Source organism: Rhipicephalus microplus, chromosome X, assembly GCF_043290135.1.
Source record: "Rhipicephalus microplus isolate Deutch F79 chromosome X, USDA_Rmic, whole genome shotgun sequence".
Classification (NCBI taxonomy): domain Eukaryota; kingdom Metazoa; phylum Arthropoda; class Arachnida; order Ixodida; family Ixodidae; genus Rhipicephalus; species Rhipicephalus microplus.
Genome location: NC_134710.1, coordinates 349779171 through 349799302, shown reverse-complemented (window position 1 = coordinate 349799302; position 20132 = coordinate 349779171). Strand labels below are relative to the sequence as shown.

General features: G+C 44.4%; 1 pseudogene; it reads right to left on the bottom strand.

The window, feature by feature from the left end:
- Window positions 1-5653: 5653 nt before the first annotated feature.
- On the bottom strand, window positions 5654-19499 carry LOC119162006 (uncharacterized; annotated as a pseudogene).
- Window positions 19500-20132: the final 633 nt, after the last annotated feature.

The following is a 20132-nucleotide window of genomic DNA, read 5'->3' as shown; positions in this document are numbered from 1 at the left end:
AAGTAAATATATCCAAGTACTTTCACCATTTCGTCACTTCACGATTGTGCTTATACCCGCTAAGTATTTGGTGAATTCTGTTCTGTGTTCCACCTTTTAAGATATTACTATATACCGTGTCTGATCAGCACCAATGTACAAAGAGTATCAGCTGCATGTCGATAGATTCAGCATGCCCTACGGGTGCGCTGCATTGGTCAAGGCATTTACCACGAATAGGATTAGAAATATTGAGTGCACTGCTCTGACACACACTGAAAAAAAATGTATTTTGTAATGATACAGTGTTCTTGTTGTTCCGAGTTGTCTTGATGTCTGTGAAGAAAAAAAAGTCGTCGTCCAACCACCATTGCTTTACAAGAACAGAATGAGTCATTTTTTTATCCCTATAACCAAATGACTTGAATAGGACTGAAAATATAAGGAGTTATAGATCTTATTTCCTGTTATTTTCGCCCTCGATACTAACGGTTGATGTAGGATAACTCGTCAAATATATTTCTTTCCTTCATATTATTTTTTTAAACTTTACACGAACAAAGCAGGCAGTGTGCTCAATCTGGTCTTGGTATGATAGGTAGTAGCACAAACAGATGCAGCGCCCAGTTCTGCTTATCATGATGTGTCCTGTTCTGGTGAGTTCTGAGCCAGTCTGTTCACTGTGTGTTTGAAAGTAACCAAGTAGGTATTGTTCCCTCTGCATAGGGTCAAAAGAAAATGACTGAATCCCACTGTATTACTATATTACCAGGTGAATTGAAATAAAGCATACTCTTTCGTGCGTATCAGTGACATTTATTGCACACAATGCTGCATTATATTCACTCACAATATATATATAAATATATATATATATATATATATATGTAAATATATATATATATATATATATATATATATATATATATATATATATATATATATATATATATATATATATATATATATGAGATCTAACACACTAAAAAATGCCAAGGAAAGTATAGGAGAAGTTACTAGATCGAATTGTAACTGTGAAGAAAGAAAAGATGTTGGAATGATCATTTGCCATGACAAGTTATCTTTTCACTCACTTTTATTTCTTCAGTCACATTACATTTTGGTCTAATAACTACTTTTATATTTTCCTTGGCATTATTGTCTGTGATATTTTATTAGCATTGTGTCAAGCTAAGCGAAACGAGCCGTTAATTTTAGACCTCTTTCCTTAATATATATATATATATATATATATATATATATATATATATATATATATATATATATATATATATATATATATATATATATATTAGTATGAAATCTAACCAACAATAACGCCAAGGAAAGTATAGGGGAGGTGATTAGACCAAATTGTAAAGTAAATGCGAAAAAAAAGTTGGTGAAAAGGTAATTTGCTGTGGGCAGGAACCAAACCTGCGACCTTCGAATAACGCGTTTGATGCTCTACAACTGAGCTACCACGGCGGGTATCCTCCAAGCCACTTTATTGAGTATATATGTGAATTTAAACGAGGGATATTCAGTCAGCCCCATCTGTATGGCGGTGAGTGTGGCACACTCTTTCATGATCCTGTGTGATGTCACGTAGCACGTGAACCTATTACGAGGTGGTAGCTGACCAATAGTCCTTCGTATACAACCTAAGGCACCAAGTCTGTACGAGACCCTCGCTAATGAATGAGGGTAAAAAGTGTATACTTAAGGGATCATTTTTCCTCATTTTGAGAGAATAATAATGAAATTTAACAGACAATAAACCCAAGGAAAATATAGGGGAGGTGATTAAACTGAATTTTGAACTAAATGCGAAGGAAAAAAGTGGGTGAAAAGATAAATTGCCGCGAGCATGAACCGAACCTGCGATCTTTGAATAACGCGTTATTGATTGCAAGAGTGTGTGCAAACAATTCACTCACTCGTCCATGTGTGCATTTTGTCGTTGTTTTTATATTTTTTACACAATGCACGTGCTAAGCGTATGTGGAAGTACGCACATGCACACGTAGTCCTTTGAGCACTTATTAGTAGGAACCAAGTATCGGTGTATCATGAGTGGTTTGGCCACTTGTTTATATTTGCACTTTTTCTCTCTCTCTCCCTTCCTCTCTCTCGGCTTGATGATGACATAAAAGCACATCGGAGGCTAGTAAATTTTGTTTTAGGAAGATTGGACTCGGATCAAAACTTCATCAATAAATATTTTTAGAAACGTGTAGTCATTGTTCTGTCTCTTTCTTTCTCTCTCATATATATATATATATATATATATATATATATATATATATATATATATATATATATATATACATAAAATGTCCAAGATAACTTGAGCCTTTGCAAGACTTTGAAACTGCGAATTGAGGCAAATTGAACCAAACGCATAATATTCGCACAAGCCTGTAGGTACTCCGGCTATTTTTTATTTTTACACATACTAATAAATATAATTTCTTATAACCCATTTTTTTAATTATGGGCTGGAAACCACACATATGAACCCTAAGATGTAGAGAACTTTCAGAAATCACCGACTAAGTTGTTTTTTGTGCGATACGTCTCGCGCTGTTATTGTTTCCACGTTGTGAAGAAAGCCCGCAAAACGTAAAATGAAGCCGTGTGACGGACCGCGAGCGCACTGCTATAGTGCTGCTATAGTGCTGCTATAGGCGTTATTTAGAACACGAAAAAAAAAAAACAGCGCTAGACGTATTGTACTGGAAACAATTTTGTTGGTGGTTTCTGACAGTGTTCTATATCTCAGTGTTAATATTTTGGGTTTCCAGCCCAAAATTAAAAAAAATAAGTCATTAAAATTAATAACTATTTATTAAAGGGAGAAAGAAAATATAGCCTCAGTACCTACAGGCTAGTGCAAGTATAAAGTCGCCGCTGAAGTGTCTTTCATTTTCAATATCTTGGCTCAAGTTAATTGGGTTACCCTGCATATATGTATATATAAATATAAATAGAAATACATACACACACACAGATATATATATATATATATATATATTTATATATATATATTTATATATATGATTCAAAGAAGAAATTCTGTGCGTCCGGTGCAAATATAATTAAGAAATGAAGGAGCACACTTACGAAAATTTGATATTTGTTTACTCTACGTTTCGCCCGTGGCACGGCTTTCGTCAGAATCCTGTTGAAGGCCGCGCCACGGCCGAAACGTAGAGTAAACAAATATCAAACTTTCCTAAGTGTGCTCCTTGATTTCCTTATTATATATATATATATATATATATATATATATATATATATATATATATATATATATATATATATATATATATATATATATATATATATATATATATATATATATATATATATATGTGGGATATGGCACAACGAGAGCGTTGTGCCATATAACTCATCCCCTGATGAAGGGAGGACCCCTCCCGAAACTGTCAGGAAATAAATATATTTATCCTTGTTGACAACGCTCCCGTTGTGCCATATCTCATACCTTCACAAAGACTAACTGGCCCATTGAATTATTACTCCCACTATATATATACATGTATATGTATATAAATATATATACATATATATATATATATATATATATATATATATATATATATATATATATATATATATATTCTTGTTGTTTTGTGTTATCTCGAATATTAGAAAGAAAAACGCCTTGAAAAACGCACGTAGCGTCACTTCTGGTGCTGTGAGAATGCAACAGAGAGAGTTTTAGCAGACGATATTGTTTTACTGCTTTGACAGCTATGGCAGCTCAAGCCCCGTGGCTGGCGCGTTTGTGCTTTGAGCTGGATTCAAAGATATTGTAGTGGGATAATACTTCTGTGATGCCAGGAACGCCGCTTGCTAGACGCGAGCCGGACGCGCTCGCATCGGCTCCTGTTTTTTAAATGTTTTTGACCGCAAACTTGCCGATCGACCTCGGTTTTTCGACTCATCTGATCCAGTTTCTTTCAAAGATCGAGTGGATACCCGACTTTTGCGGGTAGGTCAAGCTTTCGAACTTTTATTTGGGTGTTTCACCCGGTGCCACGCTGGCGCTCAGCTCGGCCTGCCGAGCGAGACGCTTCGAGGATGCCGCTCGAGGAGATGGTCTTCGGCGAAGAAATCTCCAGACAGGAGGATGAAGCCTCCGGATGGATTGTTGCCCACTCTCGGAAGAAGCAGCGTCAGGATTTTACGCCCGGCGACAGCCCTGGCACCAGTGCCGGTCATCGTGCCGCCCGTCCAGCGCACCCGAAGGGGCCGATAAATAAGCTCATCGCCGCGTCGCGCCTGCCGCGATTGCCTAAAGATCACTATCGGGTTGTCGTACGTCCCAAGGGAGGCATGGATGTGCGCAAGGTCAGTGGAATCAAGGTTACCCAAGCTTTGGTGATGGCTGCTTGTCTCGGCCCGCCGCAGGCTAAGGAAGATATTGTTTGTGCCAAAGAAATGCAGAAGATTTTTGTGATCAGCACGCCACACGCTAGGAACGCAGAAGCCTACGCTAAAGTGAAGCAAATTCGAGTGGGAGAAACGCTCCATGAAGTCTCTACTTACGTGACGCCACCCGGGGATACGTGCAGAGGAGTTGTTCGCGGTATCGACCCTGAGCTCTCTGCTGACCGGCTTGGTGAGCTCTTCGTGCACGCAAGAAATCCGAAGGTTCTTGGAGTACGGCGCATCAAGAAAACGCCCACGGTGATCGTCCTGTTTGACGGTATGAAAGTTCCAAACTACGTCATGTGTGGGACGAACCTGATCCGATGCACGCTCTACCGACGACAAAGCGACGCCTGTCGAACCTGCGGAAAGCTGGGACATCGCTCGGACGTTTGTCCCACTACTACAGTCATCACCTGCCCGGACTGTGGGGTCTCATCGCCCCCTGAGAATCATACGTGCCAGCCGAAGTGCTCCATATGTGGAGGAGCGCATCCGACGGCGGATCAGGCCTGCCAAAGCAGGTACCAGGTTCCCTACATTGTTCGGCGTAGAAGGCGACGACGGAGAAAAGCAAACAAGCAGCGCGCGGAGTTCGTGCCACAGCAAGCTCCCGGGCTTGGGTTCAACCAGGGGGGTGGCCTTGATAACCCTGGGCGGGGTGCGAGTCACCGCTCTCGCTCGAGGGATAGGTCTGCCTCCTGTGCCCGGATTCAGCAGGAACCTACCTGGGCTGAACGAGTGGGCCCAAAACGTGAGTCTCGCACTATCGTGCAGCGCCAGTTGCCAGAGCAAGCTACGGCTAGAATACAGCAGCTAGAGCGTGAGAATGCAACTCTGAGGAGTGAGCTTCAGGAGATTAAAGGATTTGTTGAGGAGCTTAGGCAGCGCGAACGCACGCCGGAAGGGGCGGTGAAAGTGCAGCAGGCCGAGGCACAACCTAGAGGCGGTAAGCGAAAAGCCGCTGACCCTCCGGTAGATATCGAAAAGGAGTTCAGTGACTTTAAACAGGAAATTATGGGGGTGGTCCATGAAATTAAGGAGGCCATCGCTGGTGTCAGCTCTGTCATCCAGTCCCTTTCTGCAAGGGTGGTGGTGGTGGAGCAAAACCTAAGTAGCAATCATGGCGAAGCTAAATGAAACATTTGTCATTTTGCAATGGAATTGCGCGAGCTTCCACAGGAAGAAGGCAGTCTTGCAGCAGTTCGTCAGCTCACAGGAGAATAAGCCAGCCGTAATACTCCTCCAGGAGACCCTTAAAGGAGAGGTGGCCCTCCGGGGTTATCGCTCCGTGGCCTGCTAAGGGGAAGGAAAACGCGGGGTCGCCACCTTCATATCCAAAGAGTTCTCCTTTGAGGTTCGTGATGTACGTCCAGACCTAAAGGTGGAACACATACTTATTGAGTTAATCCCAAACTCTCGGCTTAAGGAGCACCTATTCATTCTCAACGTTTATAGCTCACCATCTGATACTCGGGAGACTTTTAATGCGCTTCTCTGCAAAGCCTCCAAAATCGCGGGCTCGGCTCCGTTGACAGTTGCTGGCGACTTCAATGCGCAACATCAGACATGGGGCTATATCAATAATACGGCTAAGGGGCGGGCGCTTCTGCAGCATACTACCAATCTTAATATGTTACTAGTTACTGATCACAACTTTCCCACACGTCTCGGCAATTCTGTAGCAAGGGACACCACGCCGGACCTGGCTTTTGTCAGGAACGTCGAATGCCCTTTCTGGCAGAACTTGCATGAGAACTTGGGGAGCGACCATTTCATCGCGTCTATCTCCCTCGATGTTAAAGCACCGCCGCCGCGGGTTTTCAAAATTGTTGATTGGGATGCCTTTCGGGAACTCAGACAAAGCGATGAAAAAGAGTACGACGACCTTGGCCAGCTACTTGAGTGTCTTAAGGCAGATGTTAAAGCTGCCACTAAGGTGGTGGAGACGGATCTTAAAACGGAACGCATGGACAGCCGCCTAGTGAGGCTCCTTGAAGCCAAAAACTCCTTACTTAACAGATGGCGTACGCAGCGACTCAACAGGTGGCTCAGAAAGAAAATTGCTCTGCTCAAACAGGAGATTGAATCGTACAGCCAAACCCTGGCCAGACAACAATGGGATGAGGTCTGTAACTCTGTCGATGGGCAGATGCGGTCAGGGGCGAAATGGAACATTCTTAAGCACCTCCTGGGAGATAAGCAAACTAAAGCTAATCAGAAACACACTGTTGATCGGCTCATTCACAAGGAGAGGTCTGCTGGGCTCTCCAATGATCAAATCTTACAACAGCTGGCGGATAGGTACCTCCCCCTGGGGGCTACCACGGATGCAGACTACCCGGATTTCTCTGGTCTGGAGGATGCGGAGCTGGACTCCCCCTTCAACACGGCAGAGATCAGGGCGGTCATTTTTGATCTCAATGGAAAATCGGCTCCCGGGCCGGATGGTATCACTAACAGGCTACTTAAAAATCTGGACGATAGATCCATTGAGCTACTAACTGACGAGGTCAACCGGGTTTGGGAGTCGGGGCAGGTGCCGAAGGAGTGGCGAACGGCCTCTGTCGTCCTCATTCCCAAGCCTGGTAAACCTCTCGGGCTCGGCACGCTCCGACCGATCTCGCTCACGTCTTGCGTGGGTAAGGTCGCGGAACATGCAATCCTTAACCGAATCTCCCATCATATTGAACAAAACGAGCTCTTCCCTTTCAATCTCATTGGCTTTTGTCCCGCGCTCTCTACGCGTGACGTTATGAAAATGATTAAACGTCAAATTCTCGACATAGACACCAGAGATGTCCGAGGGATTCTTGCACTCGATCTGGAGAAAGCTTTCGATAATATCTCACATCCTCACATACTGGATTCGATCTCTGAGTTGGGATTGGGGGCCCGCTTTTACGGGTTCGTCCGCTCTTTTCTCAGGGATCGCGTTGCCACCATTCGGCTCGGGGACCTCTGTTCCAAGGAATTTCACCTTGTACCTAGGGGAGCCCCTCAAGGATCGGTCATTTCGCCGCTAATTTTTAATATCGCGATAAGGAAACTCTCGCTCGAACTCTCTCGTATCGACCGCATCAGACATGCGCTGTATGCGGACGATATTACTATATGGTGCACTGGGGGTAGGGACGGAGACGTTGAGGAGTCCCTCCAGCAGGCCCTCAGGTGCACGGAGGAGTTTTTGGATAGCACGGGGCTGCACTTGTCGACCGCCAAGTCGGAGCTCCTCCTGTACACACAGCCGGAGAAACGCAAGTTCACCACTATTCCATTTCCGCCGGAAGAGATCAGGATCGAAATTCACACACGGTCAGGGCAGGCCATCCCCCGTGTCGATAAAATTCGGATATTAAGCATGTTCCTGGAGGAGCACGGAAGTAACTCTCATACTCTGACTCGTATTGCGGCAAAGGCGGAGAGCATGGTCAAGCCTATACTTCGGGTGTCTAACAGGCGTGGAGGGCTTTGTGAGGCCAACCTCATGAGGCTCTTCCATGCCTTTCTTATGAGTCACATTAATTACATTGCCGCAGCGCATAGGTGGGAAAGGAAAGAACAAGGGAAACTGGATGCGATTATTCGAAAGTGCATTAAGAGGGTCTTGGGCCTTCCAAACAACACAAATGAGGAAAAGCTCAAGTATTGAAGTAAGAAGGCATAATTTTTTTTCTAAAAGAAGTCATGCTAAAATTTTAGAGTTCTTTGCACTACTTACCTGCTGCGCTGAGGAAGAAAGCTTTGTGTGAATAACGTTTTTTTTGCGTTTTCTATGTGCAATAACGCAAACTATTTTGGTTGCTGTATGCTCCAAGTATGGGAACCAGGTGCCGCGGTCTTAGCCAGGCAGAGGACATCTTCCTTTTATTGCATGAAATAAAGAGCTGAAGCAAAAGCTACTGACTTCTGCTACTTTATCAAAACAATTTGTTCGGCCTGATACACCGTTTCATGTTCTGCCTCGACTACTTTGATTCTTGCACAACATTCGCAAAAGTGCACTGGGAGGAGGAAGGACTATTGAAAGTACAGGTCTTCTTGTTCACTTCAATGCAAATGCCAAAATAAAATATTTATATTGTCACAGAAGTGATTAGAGTGTCAAACTATTTACTGTATGTAGAGAAACTTTATATTTAGTGTCAACTTAATCCAAGCACCAGCACAAGTAGGCTGTGTGCCAGTGAATTCAATCAAAGTTCCACCATGCTTATGCCAACTGCCAACAGCTTCAATAAACACAAATTTCTTCTTTATTACAAGTTCCAGTCACCTCAATTCATACACAAGATGGCAAGATCGGGCATGAAAAGAGGGCTGCTAATAAAATGTTGTATAAGTATCGTATATTGTATAAACATTGTAAAAAACAACGTGATAGTCCAAAAGTAGACAACAGCAAAAATATCTGCAAGCTTTTCCATTGCTCATCAATTAAATCATGGCCACAATTTGATTACTCTCTTCTTCGAGTGTTCATATTCTGCTAAACACAAGTGTGCAGATCACACAAGTACTAACACAGTCTCGATCACAGAACCTTGTAAGTTAGTCAACACACTGCACAGATGTACACAATTGTCGACAGGGCCGTGCCCAGGAATTTTTTTCGGGGGAAGGGGGGGTTGCGTGTAGAAGGGCTGCCATTTTTGTAAGATTTATACTCGCTTATTTTCGTGAATAAAACAAGTACATTGCTTACTTGTAATATTTTGATGATACTTTTCAATTATTTGTACCCAAATAAAGAAATTGGTATGTCAACCTTAAATTCTGGTTAAAGCAAGAAATAAGTTTTGACAATAGCACCACGAAAGCCGGGGACACCGCGACCAACGGCTCCTGATGAAGTAACACAATGTAACCGCGGTACGAAAACGGTATGTATGTGTTACATGCTGCCACTCTAGCGTCGCCAGCGCGAAGTCGGCGACGGGAATGGCAGAAGGTTAGGCCGTTCCGTACGTAAGCAGAGACAGTGAAGAGATTAGAGACGTATGTGGGGAAAAACAAAACTCTAGTGATATTGCAGCACTGCAGAGGAATCTAGGAATATTGCAGAGTAATCTAGTACAACACTTAATACCAACTAACAGAATACATATAAAATCAATAAATCAGCTTACAAGAGAGAAGTATTACAAACTACACAAAACTAACCAACAATAAAACTACAGATGAGAAAGTCCGAAGGTATAAACAGGTGAAAGGATACCTGTGATGACCGGCAGCGTTGAGTCCACGACGATCGGATGCGAGAAGTCAGAGAGGGTTCTGGCAGAACTGCGATGTCAGCTGTGTTGCAGCGATGGTGTTTCCGGGAGGCTAGTGCTTGAAGCCGATCTCGTGCAGGTTGAGCTTACTCGAGATTCAAGTACCGATGCCTACGTTACAGACGTTAATTTCGCGTTACAACTAGACAAATGGCTAAGTTTAGGTGGCCAGCCGACACGGAGCCACAACCACTTAAGGGATACTTCTTGATCTCCTTCTACACCATGTTGGTCAGCAACTAGACTGCTTAGCAAGGCGAAATCCTGCTTTTAAATCGTCCTCCGTGTCCCCTGATTCTCGTCATGGGAGAAAAGAGACCTCTACATGGATCCAATCATGCACATTTCATTGTTAGAAACTCCACCCTAAAATATATTGACCACGTCCCTTTTCAATTAGGAGAGGGTCCTCAACTGCGCGAGAGTGACCACCTGTCGGGGTTCTCTCATACGGCATGTCCATAAGCAGTTTTGCCCGTGGGAATGGTCAGTTTCCTTGGTTTCAGCCGGTGTGTCTTGCAGTCTACAGCTAGTTCGGGGTGCATCGCGGCCTTTGACGATCCTGCCGACGCTGCTGTAGGTACAAAAGATCAAACATCGGCGACTAACGTTTGAAGAACACCCCATTCAGTACTTCCCTGAACTAAAGGCCAGTCTTTTCATGAGCGAATGGTTCCACTGGTGAGCGGGGGAGTGTGGCGCCCGTTAATTTGCCGTTACGCCGGGTCACAAAAATGGCAGTCTGTGACAGCATGTATGCAAGCAAACAAACAAGTCACCCGACATTCCGATCTTCTTGTTACCGTTCGCACATCCTGCTTGCTGGATAGTTCCTTTGTAATTGCGAAAGGATAGAAGGGTTGAAGCTTGGGCTAGCTGGGTTTAGCTTCTAATCAACTCTTGAAACATAGAGGGAAGTTTAAACGAGGAAGTTTTTCCTGCTGGGAAACTTGCTAAATTCTGTGAGGACTTGTTCTGGGGTCACTTGAAGTTCTCGATGGATGCTGAGTGGTGCTAGTCCGGTCAATCTGTCGTTGTTCATTAGATTTCGAAGGTAGCTCTTCAGCCTTTTCAGTGTGGAAAAAGTCCGTTCCGGGGTCGACGTCGACACGGGTAAAGTCGCCAGGATAGAAAGTAGGCTGTGGATGTTCGGAAAAAAGTCGCGGTTGCACATCTCTAAGGCCTGTAAAGCACAAGCTGGGCAATTCTTTTCTTTGATCTGTCAGTATTTGTTCACCCACAGTGTGAACTCTGCGTCGATGACATTAGCCGAAGGAATGTCGACAGGGTAAAACTGCACTGCATCATTAATATCAGAAAGGCTAGCCGATGCACAGAAATTCGGCAGCAGCATGTTAAAGCCAACCACGACCTTCTTATGGGCATCGAACCGGTCTCTTAATCGATTTTCGAAGTCAGCAAGCAAAGGCAAATACACATTTTTGCGGTAGTACTCTTCAGGAGTAGCAGAAGGTACGCTCCTTCTTTGCATCTGCCTTCCAGTGATGCGTGGTAGGGCCATCTCAACATTTGTGATCTTCAGCAAAGAGAGCGACTTCAGAAAAATGGTATTAAATTCTGTTTCCGCACTAGCCCTTTTTGTGGAAAGAACGTCGATAACATTCTTTACGTGATCGCACGCTTGAGCCAAGACACAGTCAATTTTTTGAAGGAACTTGCAAAGTGGCAGTGTCAAAGAGAAGAGGTCGCTACAGATCTGAAGCGAAGCGACAAACTCGGGCTTCGTAATGGCATTGAGCAGTTGAGGAGCTTTTGATGAAGTATCAGATGACGCAGGCTGTTCTTCCAAATATTCGAGGAATTGTACAATAGGCGCGCGCAGTTCAAGGAAACGCTGAAGTGCATCGTGACTCTCTACCCACATTGTTTGGTAAAAGGAGAGAACTGATTTTCTTTCTCCTTGTGTTAAATCTTCTACTTTGTCTCGCAGTTTGTTCGTCCTCTGTGGCGAAGCTCTCACAAACGTACAGGTTGAGGATACAGTTCCCAAACAGTTGCGGATACTGGGGAGTTTGCATGCGTGAAGCAGAGCAAGGTTCAACGAGTGGACGCTACAATGCACGTACAATGCTTTGGGCGCTGTTTGACGAATGAAGGCTTGAACACCGTTAAGGTGGCCGCTCATTGATGCCGCGCCGTCGTATCCTTGCCCGCAAAGTAGGTTCAGGTCAAAGCCATGACCTCCAATTGGAGGTCTGTTCAGGATTGTGCTCGCCAGTGCCTTGCTATTGAGATCGTACACGGGAACGAAATCTACAAAATCTTCTTCAAGAATGGGCACTCCCGACGTGTCGTGTCCAACGTACCTTACACATAGGGAAATGTGGGCGGTGCGAGACTTATCAGTGGCCTCGTCAGCTAGAACTGAAAAACACGAACCTGAGTGGACGTTTTCCACTATATTTCTTTGTATGATTTTACCACAGAGGGTGATCAACTCATTTTAAATTTTTGGGCTCGTGTACAGCGCATTCGCCTGAGATGTTTCTATGTGAGCTCTCAAGGCGGCATCTCAACATTTTGCTCTCATCCTAAGCAGTGCGCGGAAATTTCCATCATTTTTGAATGGCAGCACTTCAGACATATTTATCGGACCAGAGTCGTCTGTGCCGCGAAGCGGTACTTCTTGACTGCCAAAGAAAAGGATTGTTTTCATTATTGGGAGCAAGTTCTTGCGGTTTTCTTCCGCCTGCTTTTTAAGGCCATGGTCAAGTTGTGTTAAGATGTCATGCTGTGAGTGGGACCGGACTGCTAAAAAGCTATCCGATAGCGTTGTTGACATGGCGTGATAACTGCTGGATGCGTGGCTCTTAAAGGCGTCCATGGCTTCTTTGTAATTTGTTAACTCCTTAGTTACAAAACAGCCCAAGCGCTGGTGCTCCCCTTTTCCTGCACACTCGCTTGCGAAGACTACGCAATATTTGCATAATGCTCCTTGAAGCTTCTCTGAATAAACAAGCCATGAGTAACGATCTACCCAGTGATGTTGGAACTTCAGATTCCTTTTCCCTGCGGCTGGATAATCATAGTTAGCCGGAGGCGCCCACGGATTGAGCAGCAGCTTCTCCATCGTGTCTGGATTATTTACATTATTGCTTTTTGAGACAAACAGTCCCAAGTCGAAAATATTCGCACTCGTCGCACAGAGGGGAGGTGAACCAGAATGGGTAGCTGCCATGCCACTCACCTTCTTTGGGCATTTCCCAGTGGTAAAGGTGTCACTTTGCCCCGCGTTGACTGTAGAACAAAGATCACTTGGAGTTGCACTGCGGCCACCATCATTTCCCGGTGGCGCATGGGTGTCCTGCTTGTGTTCGTTCTCAGGCGATTCATATAAACCGGTGCATTCTCCTGAGTCGCTACAGAAGTTCGGACGCGCTTGGCTTTCCACCAGTGCTGAGGAGGGCGAAGTGTATCCTTCGAAGGAGGCGGTTCTTCTCCGTCCGCTTCATCGGTTCGAACTTTCTCTAAATAAGACGCAAGACTCCTTTGCTTCGTTGTTGCAGAGTGTCTTTTCGTTTTGCTGCCGCAATCCTGTGCGCGCACACAGAAGTGGCCAGTGGCTCCAAAAAGACGTTTGCGACTGATTCGACTGCCTGGCGTGAACGGCGGGCGATGTTTTCTTCCTCTCTTATCCACTTTACAGAGGCTAGAATGTAGAAGTGTGATGAACGCGCCGGCTCCCGCGTGGTGCATGTGTTTTCTGAACGCCGCTACAGCTGGTGTGCATGCAGGCCCATTATTGTACCCCAGCTGCAGCAAACTGGATTAACGCTACTTTAAGATCTTTTCACAGATTCCATGGGCACTGCATACTTCCCTTAATATACGTGAGCCCCCAAGAATGCACTGCTGAGACATTTGCACTCCCGTGGTACAGACCAGGAAGGAGGTGTTGCTCCGTTCCTGTGAAAAAGTCACCTTTTCACAGACGGCTCCCTGGGCGCCTGCATAATTCTCTCTGGGCTGCGCTAGTTTAATAGCCGTGACCCCCCAAATATGCACTTTGTAGGCTGTGACGTCAGCCTCTGTACTCCCGCGCACAGCCCTGCTTGGCGGCGTTTTTTTCTCCTGTGGAAGTTGACCACTGGTGCCGGATTGTGTGCCAGCTGTATCCTTGCTTTGTGCGCTTTGTAGGGAGGCGCATATACCTAATGTGTACAGAAGAGGTAGATTTCCTTGCGTGTGGTTAAGGTTGTTCGAAGTTGCTCGAATATGCCAGTCTTTCAGTAGATGTCATCTTCGATGATTCGTTTCGGTGGCGAGGACTACAGTTTGAGAAAAGTTTGTCCTGCAACCTGCGTCCTTGGAATGCGCCGCTGAGTTTTTCCGCTTAGGGGTTTTGTTCCCTGGCGAAATTGCACACGTCGTATTGGTGTTGCCGTTGCTGTCGAACTGTTTACCTTCACAAAAGTAAACGCGCTTTTCGTAGGAACCCAAAGCCGACACGTGCGGTCCGCACAGACGGATAACTTCTCCAATGGAAGTGCACAAGAAAAGCATCTGGAATCAATAAAGGAGCTGCTACGGTGTGAAAGACGAAAAAAAAAGACTCGAAAGAACGGGAGGGCGAAGTGCAAAGCTGTACAAATAGGGCAGGTGCGCGTGCGGGGGAGGGAGCGCTGAGGTGTTCTGGTAAAAGGGTAGGTTTGAAGAAAGGAAGAAGAGGGAAGCAACGCCAGGAAAGTTGCAGTGTAACTTTGGCAGCTGGTGGTCGCTGTGAAAGCGTGTAAATATTTTAGTATCACCCGAAAAGTTAAAGCATCAAAAAAACTTCGGGGAAGGTCGAAACCCCCTCAACCCCCCCCCTAGTTACGGGCCTGATTGTCGATGTGACACTCAGCTTCTGGAGTTGGCCTTTATTTCAATATTGCAAAACTATTTATACACTGATTGCATCTCTCTACATGAATCCGATGAGATGCAACCTTAAAGGTTTCTTGCATCTCCACCTTCGTTAAGTGGTGTTGGTCTTTGCAAATGGTGGCATGACAAGTGTAATGTCTTTACTTTCCAAGTCGCATTTGACATGCGGAAAGCCTTTGTCCACCATCACCATATTCCCGGGCTCTAAAAAGTTGATCAAACCAGAGTTCACATGGATGTATGTGTCTCTCGATCTGCCCCCGAACATCGGATATCTATTCTATATAACTGGATGAAGTGATCCCAACTAGGAATTTCAAAGTAAAGTAGTTACTCCGGCAGTTAACCCTGTCAGCGACTTTACCTAGTTTCTCTATTCTCACTTCTGAACTCTAAGCTTGGGAAAGTTCAGCCAAAAGAGGCAGGCATTGTTGCTTGGGCAACATCCCTTGAAAACCACTTGGCCCAATTTTGAGTATTGACATAGAGGACATCCAAAATAGCATAAAAATCGGCGACGCACTAGTGCGATGGATGCCAAAGACAACTCCTAACGCAGAGAACGCGAGGCCGTGATTCATTGTCGTGAGACACAACAGATTTTGTTGACTGATATGTGGGAATCGACGTCGCAAAACCACCATATAATTATGAGATGCCAGAGAGGAAGGCTCCGGAAATTTTGACCACATGGTGTTCTTTAACGTGACCCAAATCTGAGCACACAGGCCTACAGCATTTCCGCCTCCATCGACAATGCAGCCACCGAAGCCGGGACTTGATCCCGCCACCTGCGGATCAGCAGCCGACTACCTAAGCCACTAGACCACCGTGGCAGGGCATAAGACACAACAGGAGCTTGCTCCCACTGCCAGGTCCAAGTATCGCTCGCCGCGCACCTGTAAATAAAAGCTATTTTGAGGGAACGACATTTGTAGTAGAGATGACACAAAAATAATTGATCTCACAAATCTAGAATCTTTCACTGTCTTGCAATAAATTTCGAGTTGATTTGCTGTCATAAGGGTACAAGTGCAGTGTTGTGTCTCACACGAACGCTTGTAGGTCATTCAACGCCAAATGTCCCAGCCGTTTCGGCAACGTTCTCAAGTGTGGTTTTTTGAAAAATGTTTACTGCTACAAAAGAGTTGTTCGGAAGAGTATTTTGGAGCAAAAAATATGTAACATAGAAAGCTTTCAGTATTTATGAGATATCGTTTTGGCGTTGCATGTCAGAAAATCTATTCTCAGATTATTGCTTCTTGTGAGAATACCAAAATTTGTTTACACATTAGGCGAAGCGTTTTGTGCAAGATGTTTGAAGCTCAAGAGTATTACATCAATTTTTTTCGCTGTATGCTATACAGGTCCAGTAATTTCGCCAATATGAATGTATGTTTTTCCAATATGTTTGCTTTATATGTAGACCAAACATGGTATCAAATTAAGAAATGCTTCTTTTAGAATAAATTATCTTACAAACAACACCCAGTTGACAAGTTGGAAAATTCTGAGTTTTCCCACTTTACCAAAACGATTTTTCTCACAAAAATATTCTGAACATTCACTGTTTTTATTCAGTAAATAGGCGCTTAAGAAATGGGTGCTTAAGTACCAATACGCCAAAGAATTATCCGCATCACTAACCTTCGTAAAAATCATTGTTTGAGTGGTAGTTAATGTATCACTTGGCTTCAAACGTACGATTCAAACGTACCTATTGCGTGTGAAAACGAGGAGAATCACCACCATGCTTCATTACCGTAGGCCTAGCACAATGAATTGGAAACAAATTCCTATTATAATCAGCGACCTGTGTAAATCTGTGCAGTTACTTAGTTCACAACCAAAAAAGAAAGAACTATGATGAGGCTGCGATAATTCCCAAGGGATATAAAAATACATAGAAAAGTCTGCACTAGTACATAAAAAGCCAATCTGTAATACTGTTCAATCTAAATTATAATAAATAAAACAAATAAGTTTTGCATTGTGAATAGCCCCAGTGCCATTAAAAGGATGATCTAGCATTTCCCTGTAGCATTTGGTGCATTAGGAACAGGAACACAGGGATGGTGACCCTAGTGAGGCCTCTGAGGGCATCATCATTTTTCTTGTCTACCAAAGGCTCGTAGCCATAGAAAACATTTGGTTGGTGGCCTTCAAAGCGCAACGCCGCCACACTTGCGTCAGCCTTTGCTGGTTGCTCGAATGGAAGGAATGAAACCTGGACGGACACCTCGCATGCATCGGCAAACAGGGTGCAGGCAATCAGAAGGACACCTTTATTGTCGGCCTGTGGTATCTCACCCACCTGCGTTGAGACCTGCATAAAAGTGATGTGTTACAATTTTCAGATAACAGAACCAGGTGTTTTCAAGCTTATCTTTGCACTACAACACCAAATCTATGCCACATCAAACATCTCTAAGCAGGCAAACAAAACAAAAAGCCCTCCTATGGCTCTCATTCAGCGACAGTGCACTTGAAAGACATGGTGGTGGTATAGAATGGTTATTGCGACAAACAAAAACAACCAACGTATACTTTTTAGCAGGGGGATAATTGACAGCCAGAATTACCTTATACAATGCTTTTCACTGCTCGGGGAATAAAGCAGCGCCTGACAAAAGAATGCTCTTCAAACCGCAAATTGCTACGCCTGAGCTGTTTCACGTCGTTCATCTGCAGCCGTTTTACATTCAATACAACTATACTTGCTTCTGTGTTCCAGACTACACTTCAGTGCGCCATTTTTTTTTAGCTTCAGGGGATTCACTTTTTAAGGGAGGCAGTAAAGCCTCCTTCACACATTAGTGTATCGCTAATCGACTTGTACTAGGGAAATAGCCATGTAATAAAGCGCCATCACCCACACTCAATAAAAATCGTGCAATAGTCAATGGTAAGCAACATTGTGACGAACAAGCTCTATGCCTTCTGTCACTGTTTTCTCCAGCCAATCTTGAAAAACGGTCACAGTTGAGCATGGGTCACAGTCATAATTGACCACGTGTGACGTACCTCATATGCTGCTAGGACTATTTCACTATATTTGGGGCTATATTGCTAATTAAGTTAATAAGAAACTGAGACCTTAAAGCAGTTGGGACCACTGTGATGTACTTGTGAGTTCTCAATAAAAGAAAATCTCCAGCAAAAGGCTCTGCTATTTGCTGTCCATTGGCTCTACGCAAGGAGTCGCATGCTCACATAGACGCACTTGCGCTCAGTTGCCTGATGCACCGTTACTGTGGCAAGTTGATGTCACACATTGAAGTAAAATGCACACATGCGAATCAGTAGTGCGCAGCTAACAAAGTATGTGATCCTGCGTTTACATTGTTGCTAATGCCTGTGACATCACAGCTTTTTGTTTCTTTTTGACGTCTTCCCCAATAAATGTTGTTTCAGTTGTTTATTGCTGCATTGTTAGTCATTCGCGACAATATGTTTGTTATGCTCTTTGACCATTCAAACATAAGCCGCCACTCTGCATTTTCTCGTAATCTCTGCATTTTAATGGGCACTAGCTCTGTGCCTCGCAGTATTACAACAGCACCAACCTCAACGCCATGCAGCTTTTCGGATTTGTTATTACCATCAGTGTCTTCAGGTTCCTTCCTCAGTGATGCAGAAGATGCTGGTGAATCCTTGGTGTCTGTAGTTGGTGGTGCTTGCAACACATTCGGCGAAGATTTGGCGAGATTGGCAACAGCTATAGTGGCTGTCCTCTTCTTAATTCTGAAGCAAAAAATATACGCTGTACCTTATCTGATTCATCAATTCAATGAAAAATAGAAATGAATGAAAAAGTACCATAACAAGGGGAAAGGAAAAGCAATTACTGCAATTTTTTAACAGTTTACGTACGGTTTGGTTTGAGCTGATTTAACACGAACAGACTGAGGTGCATAAATAGAACTGCTTTAAATTAGAGCAACCTTGTCATATTGTTTACAGTCAATAGGTGTAGCAGATCTGCTTTTCCTTGTCTCTCTCCCTGTCAGGCTTCAGTGTAACAACAAAACAAAAAAAACCTGCAACGACGGCCAGGTTTAAGATGAAAATAAACTGCCTCAATTTTAGTTTTGTGTACACAATTGTCTACATGCTGCACGCTTTGCCCATTTTATCAACGTTGAATGATTACAGGATCAGCTGTTTACTACAAGTATCAACCATTAACAGTACTTGGCATTCATGTCTTGATCCCAATATGCTTTTATGATTTGCACAAACTCTGGTGTTTTACGCTCTAGCGCAGAGGTGTGCAAATGTTTTTGGAACCAAGGCGTTGGAGTGGGCTAGTTGCTACAGGGTCAAATTCGATTGAAAAAAACCAGCGGTAAACAAAGACACAGTGATTGTCCCGTCGTTTCCTCTCACTGTGTCCCGTGTTTACCAGTGTTTTGTTTGTTTTTAACCTTTTTTTCTAGTTTTTGGGACCATTTCTTCTCAAACCTTCTGAGTGCCGTAGGGGTAGCCCAGCCGCAGCCTTTCTTCTTTAATCCTATGATGTTTCCTAAGAGCTGCGACCACCTGACATTTTTATCGCTTAGCATCTCGGGGGAAGGCGAATGACTCCTAGATAGCGCCTCTCCACTTGATCAGCTGCGCTTCCACCGCCACTTAAATCATGACTGCAAGAACAGCACGACCACAAAACATGGAACGTAGAACAAACGTATATGACGGCACGAGCGCCGACTACGGATTGTTTATTTCCTGTGATTCCGACATAGCAGGAAATAGACAGTTTATAGTCAGCGCTTGTGTCGTTGTATGCGTGTTTTCTTCTCTATGTGCTTACTGATCGTGTTGTGCCTGCAGTCTTTATTCCCCAACTTGCCCAGCAAGCTTCACTACTAAAGCCAAATCGGTCACACGAGCCATCGAGCACACCAACGCGATGAAATAGAGGCTGAAGAGTCGTCCAAAAACTAATAGCACATCATATAGTGACTACCTGACAGTCACCTAAAAATATAGAGAAAGTTTATTTTACGGAGTTCTCACCTTTCATAGCGTCGAAACTTATCTTCAAGCACGGACTGCTTAACTGCTTACGATACTCGTCAGGAAATATCGCTGGCACGTATGGCGGGGACGACACATCATTGGACAGCGCACTCCAAACGAAATGGGCACTGCATATCTTCGAGTGCTGAGAGGGATCTCAGTTTGTTCCTTAAGCGCTGAAATGTATACAAATGCTAGCATCGCCAGAAAAACATAACCGGAGAACGCGAGATGGTGGTGGAGTGGGAACCAACCTTACTTTTTTCGTCGCACAGCCGTGATCCACTTCTTCCGCTGCCCGAAAAAAAGCACGGGCAACTAAAGAAACGGTGAAACGTCGTTCCCGCAAGGCACGACGTGTACCAGTTCATACACCCGACAACGCAGCAGTTCACGACTGCGTCACGGAACACCTACAACAGCATGCATGCCATTGAGAAAGTGATGCTAGCAGGTGCAGAAAAGCGTTCACTTTTGCTCGGGCTCTCACCGACTGCCTGCTCTGAC